The following is a 6,000-nucleotide window of genomic DNA, read 5'->3' as shown; positions in this document are numbered from 1 at the left end:
TACTGAGGGAGCGCTGCACTGTCGGAGGGTCAGTACCGAGGGAGCGCTGCACTGTCGGAGGGTCAGTACTGAGGGAGAGCCGCACTGTCGGAGGGTCAGTACTGAGGGAGCGCCGCACTGTCGGAAGGTCAGTACTGAGGGAGCGCCGCACTGTCGGAGGGTCAGTACTGAGGGAGGGATGCACTGTCGGAGGGTCAGTACAGAGGGAGCGCCGCACTGTCGGAGGGTCAGTACCGAGGGAGCGCCGCACTGTCGGAGGGTCAGTACCGAGGGAGCGCCGCACTGTCGGAGGGTCAGTACCGAGGGAGCGCCGCACTGTCGGAGGGTCAGTACCGAGGGAGCGCCGCACTTTCGGAGGGTCAGTACCGAGGGAGCGCCGCACTGTCGGAGGGTCAGTACCGAGGGAGCGCCGCACTGTCGGAGGGTCAGTACCGAGGGAGCACCGCACTGTCGGAGGGTCAGTACCGAGGGAGCGCCGCACTGTCGGAGGGTCAGTACCGAGGGAGCGCCGCACTGTCGGAGGGTCAGTACCGAGGGAGCGCCGTACTGTCGGAGGGTCAGTACCGAGGGAGCGCCGCACTGTCGGAGGGTCAGTACTGAGGGAGCGCCGCACTGTCGGAGGGTCAGTACTGAGGGAGCGCCGCACTGTCGGAGGGTCAGTACTGAGGGAGCGCCGCACTGTCGGAGGGTCAGTACTGAGGGAGCGCCGCACTGTCGGAGGGTCAGTACTGAGGGAGCGCCGCACTGTCGGAGGGTCAGTACTGAGGGAGTGATGCACTGTCGGAGGGTCAGTACTGAGGGAGCGCCGCACTGTCGGAGGGTCAGTACCGAGGGAGCGCCGCACTGTCGGAGGGTCAGTACTGAGGGAGGGCTGCACTGTCGGAGGGTCAGTACTGAGGGAGGGCTGCACTGTCGGAGGGTCAGTACTGAGGGAGAGCTGCACTGTCGGAGGGTCAGTACTGAGGGAGAGCCGCACTGTCGGAGGGTCAGTACTGAGGGAGCGCCGCACTGTCGGAGGGTCAGTACTGAGGGAGCGCTGCACTGTCGGAGGGTCAGTACTGAGGGAGAGATGCACTGTCGGAGGGTCAGTACTGAGGGAGCGATGCACTGTCGGAGGGTCAGTACTGAGGGAGCGCCTCATTGTCGGAGGGTCAGTACTGAGGGAGCGCCGCACTGTCGGAGGGTCAGTACTGAGGGAGCGCCGCACTGTCGGAGGGTCAGTACTGAGGGAGTGATGCACTGTCGGTGGGTCAGTACTGAGGGAGCGCTGCACTGTCGGAGGGTCAGTACCGAGGGAGCGCCGCACTGTCGGAGGGTCAGTACTGAGGGAGGGCTGCACTGTCGGAGGGTCAGTACTGAGGGAGGGCTGCACTGTCGGAGGGTCAGTACTGAGGGAGGGCTGCACTGTCGGAGGGTCAGTACTGAGGGAGCGCTGCACTGTCGGAGGGTCAGTACTGAGGGAGCGCCGCACTGTCGGAAGGTCAGTACTGAGGGAGCGCCGCACTGTCGGAGGGTCAGTACTGAGGGAGGGATGCACTGTCGGAGGGTCAGTACGGAGGGAGCGCCGCACTGTCGGAGGGTCAGTACCGAGGGAGCGCCGCACTGTCGGAGGGTCAGTACCGAGGGAGCGCCGCACTGTCGGAGGGTCAGTACCGAGGGAGCGCCGCACTGTCGGAGGGTCAGTACCGAGGGAGCGCCGCACTGTCGGAGGGTCAGTACCGAGGGTGCGCCGCACTGTCGGAGGGTCAGTACCGAGGGAGCGCCGCACTGTCGGAGGGTCAGTACCGAGGGAGCGCCGCACTGTCGGAGGGTCAGTACCGAGGGAGCGCCGCACTGTCGGAGGGTCAGTACCGAGGGAGCGCCGCACTGTCGGAGGGTCAGTACCGAGGGAGCGACGCACTGTCGGAGGGTCAGTACCGAGGGAGCGCCGTACTGTCGGAGGGTCAGTACCGAGGGAGCGCCGCACTGTCGGAGGGTCAGTACCGAGGGAGCGCCGCATTGTCGGAGGGTCAGTACCGAGGGAGTGCTGCACTGTCTGAGGTGCCGTCTTTCGGATGAGACGTTAAACCGAGGTCTTGACTGCCTGCTCAAGTAAACGTGAAAGATCCCATTGCGGTATTTCGAAGATAAGCAGGAGAGTTCTCCTGGTGTCCAGTCCAATATTCATCCCTCAACCAACATCACGAAAACAGATGATCAGGTCATTATCACATTACTGTTTGTGGGATCTTGCTGTGCGCAAATTGGCTGCTGTGTTTCCTACATAACAACAGTGACTACACTTAAAAAAAAGTACTTCATTGGCTGTAAAGTGCTTTGGGGATGTGGTGAGGTTGTGAAAGGCGCTATATAAATGCAAATTCTTTCTTCAACTGTTGGGCTGCAGCAGTTATCTGCCTCACAAGTTGAAGGGACTTGGACCTATGCCCATGCTTCCCCCCTCCCCCCAAATCCTCCCATTGCCTTTCCCCCCTCCCCACCCAAAATTGGGCAATTTGTTGAGTTGCCAGTCTCGAGCTTCATTCACCGAGAGCACACATCCGACTTTCGAGCTTGGGGGGCTGGTGTGTCCGTTTCTCGCTCAGGGGGCCGGCACTGGTGTCGCAATTGGTCTCAGTGCCCCTGAGCTGGGGAGTGGGGGGGTGTAGGGGGGAAATCAGCCAGGATCTCTGTCCCCCTGATCATCACTATCAAATGAGCCCCAGTCGGAGAGTGAGCGTGTCTGAGAGATTAAGTGAATGGGCAAAACTGTGGCAGATGGATTTCAATCCAGGTAAGTGTGAGGTCATCCACTTTGGACCTAAAAAGGATCAGAGTACTTTCTAAATGGTGACAAGCTCAAAACAATGGAGGTCCAAAGAGACTCACGGGTCCATGTACATAGATCATTAAAATGTCATGGACAGGTGCAGAAAATAATCAAAAATGTTAATGGAAGATTAGCCTTTATAACTAGAGGGCTAGAATATAAATGGGACCCTCTACACAGCCCTGGTTAGACCACACCTGGAGTACTGGGTACAGTTCTGGGCACCTCACCTTGGAGAGGATATACTGGCCTTGGAAAGAGTGCAGCGCAGATTCACCAGAATGTTACCAGGACTCCAAAGGTTAGATTATGAGGCGAGATTATATAAACCAGGCTTGTATTCCCTGGAATATAGAAGGTTAAGGGTAGATATGAATGAGGTTTTTAGGATTGTGAAAGGAATTGATAGGATTTTTTTTATTCGTTCATGGGATGTGGGCGTCGCTGGCGAGGCCGGCATTTATTGCCCATCCCTAATTGCCCTTGAGAAGGTGGTGGTGAGCCGCCTTCTTGAACCGCTGCAGTCCGTGTGGTGAAGGTTCTCCCACAGTGCTGTTAGGAAGGGAGTTCCAGGATTTTGACTTTTTCCGCTGGTGGGGGAGTCTAGGACAAGGGGACATAACCTTAAAATCAGAGCCTGGCCATTCAGGAGAGAAGTTAGGAAACACTTCTTCACACAAAGGGTGGGAGAAGTGTGGAACTTTCTCCGAAAAGCAGTAGATGCTAACTCAATTGATAATTTTAAATCTGAGGTCGATGGATTTTTGCTAACCGAGGGTATTCAGGGATATGGAGCCAAGGTGGGTGGGTGGAGTTGGGATACAGATCAGCCATGATCTCATTGAATGGCGGGACAGGCTTGAGGGGCTGAATGGCCTCCTCCTGTTCCTGTGCTCCTGTAATTTGGTGACAACGGGATCCACCTCAACTGTGACACCTCCGTAGTTGAACGGCCTGCTGAGGGCTTGCTGTCTGAGAACGGCAACTTGTACGAGGGGAGCCCAGTGCCTGTGGAGACCGAGTCGATCAGCACCCTCCAGCAGAGGAAGGAGAGAAACGGAAAATAAAACCTTTATTAAGAGCGAGGGTGAACAAGTAATCAATGGTCGTCAGGTGGAGTGAGGAGGGGTTGCCAACTCTGGTTGGATGTATTCCAGGAGGTTTCATCACATGACCTCCAACACCGCCCGGTCAAACAGCCTCTTTCAGTGATCAAGAAGGCCAACGGAATGTTGGCTTTTATTGCTCGGGGGATAGAATATAAAAACAGGGAGGTATTGCTGCAGTTATATAAAGGTATTGGTGAGACCGCACCTGGAATACTGCATACAGCTTTGGTGTCCATATTTAAGAAAAGACATACTTGCTCTCGAGGCAGTACAAAGAAGGTTCACTCGGTTAATCCCGGGGATGAGGGGGCGGACATATGAGGAGAGGTTGAGTAGATTGGGACTCTACTCATTGGAGTTCAGAAGAATGAGAGGCGATCTTATTGAAACATATAAGATTGTGAAGGGGCTTGATCGGGTGGATGTGGTGAGGATGTTCCCAAGGATGGGTGAAACTAGAACTAGGGGGCATAATCTTAGAATAAGGGGCTGCTCTTTCAAAACTGAGATGAGGAGAAACTTCTTCACTCAGAGGGTAGTAGGTCTGTGGAATTTGCTGCCCCAGGAAGCTGTGGAAGCTACATCATTAAATAAATTTAAAACAGAAATAGACAGTTTCCTAGAAGTAAAGGGAATTAGGGGTTACGGGGAGCGGGCAGGAAATTGGACATGAATTTAGATTTGAGGTTAGGATCAGATCAGCCATGATCTTATTGAATGGCGGAGCAGGCTCGAGGGGCCGATTGGCCTACTCCTGCTCCTATTTCTTATGTTCTTATGATCTTTCTCACTCCCCCCCCAGCTCCAATATTTTTTATAATAAACAAAAATGGTCAAAGAATTTAAAAAAAAAAAAAAATTTTTTTTAAATGCCCCCATGATTTTTCTCCCGGGTTTTTGGTGGCAGCGAGTGTCCTGGAGATTCATCTCCAGTTCCAGGATGGTCCTGGAGGGTTGGCAACCCCAGGGGGTGACCGACAGGCTCTGATACACAAATACAACACGGAAGGAGCAGGATAAAACCCAGCAAAGTAACATGTCAGGTCGTTTTGACTTTCGACAGTTTGTAACGTAACCCGTGCAGCTCGACGCAGAGTTTCCAAAAATCTGAACACAAACAAACTTGGCTCCCGTGAATGAAACCATGAGGGAGTTTTCTTGCTCTTTCACTACCAAAACAGTGATTTATTTCCATTATGTTATACATGGTCTTGGAAATGTTTCATATTCAGTCACACAAAATATGCTATGTACAATATACGTCACGCACAAAAAAAATGTTTACTATGCTGTAAATTGTTAAATGTAGATAAAGTCTCAGTGTAATGTTTTATTTCTTAGCGATTTCTCCTATAAGTGAGATATCGTCTGCCCCTCCCCTCCCCCCGGGACTGATTCACCCCCTTTTATTATTAATGTAACTGTAAACAATAGTTGCAGCTTTAGCAGGTCGTGGCAGAATTCCATCCTCGAACAACACTGTACGATACCGAACAAAGACACAATAAAAATACAAGGAGCATCACCAATAACATATTAATAGATGGGAGAACTACAGCCAACACTCAGGACAATCATTACAACCCTTCAGGGCTAAATGTCCTGTCTGGGCAACATTGTCTGCAGTGAGGGAACAACTCTGAATCCTAGCAGGGTGTAGGGTGTTGGTGTGGGGTGTCAGTTTGGGGTGTCGGTGCAGGGATATAGGGTGACGGTGTAGGTAATAGGGTGGGGGTGTAGGATGTAGGGTCATGGAGTAGGGATATACAGTGTCAATGTAGGGTGTAGGGTGATGGTGTAGGTAATAGGGTGACGGTGTAGGGTGAGGGTGTAGGGTGAGGGTAAGAGTGTAGGGTGTCGGTGTAGGGTGACGGTGTAGGGTGACGGTGTAGGGTGACGGTGTAGGGTGATGGTGTAGGTAATAGGGTGCGAGTGTAGGGTGAGGGTGTAGGGTGTAGGGTGTAGGGTAGGGTGAGGGTGTAGGGTGAGGGTGTAGGGTGACGGTGTAGGGTGACGGTGTAGGGTGACGGTGTAGGGTGACGGTGTAGGGTGAGGGTGTAGGGTAGGGTGAGGGTGTAGGGT

Source organism: Heptranchias perlo, chromosome 14 (assembly GCF_035084215.1).
Source record: "Heptranchias perlo isolate sHepPer1 chromosome 14, sHepPer1.hap1, whole genome shotgun sequence".
In the NCBI taxonomy this organism is placed as follows: Eukaryota; Metazoa; Chordata; class Chondrichthyes; order Hexanchiformes; family Hexanchidae; genus Heptranchias; species Heptranchias perlo.
Note: the sequence above shows the minus strand (reverse complement) of the source record.